Below are 344 nucleotides of genomic sequence, written 5' to 3' on the forward strand. Positions count from 1 at the left end.
GTTGGTTAAATTTAAAAGAATGTGTTGTTTGGATTGAAGATTAGAGTTAACACCTTCACGCCTCTAGTATTATTTAGAGTTACCAATCCTTCAAGAGTAATGCTGACTCTTTTCTTTTTAAGTTATATCTATAAATTATGGTATATTGGCATGTTTCTGTTTCCTTTTAATTATTTGAGCATGTTGAATGGATTGCTTAGTTTGAATAATAAGGTAATTTAATTTGCTTGTGATATAACTTTATGAAAAATTTGGGATTGTTGTTACCTCTCCTAAATTAGTTTATTAGAAAGATGCATAGAATCTCTCTTTGTGATATTTAAGGAAAATGAATTAATTTTTTT

This window comes from Solanum pennellii, chromosome 11 (assembly GCF_001406875.1).
Source record: "Solanum pennellii chromosome 11, SPENNV200".
Classification (NCBI taxonomy): domain Eukaryota; kingdom Viridiplantae; phylum Streptophyta; class Magnoliopsida; order Solanales; family Solanaceae; genus Solanum; species Solanum pennellii.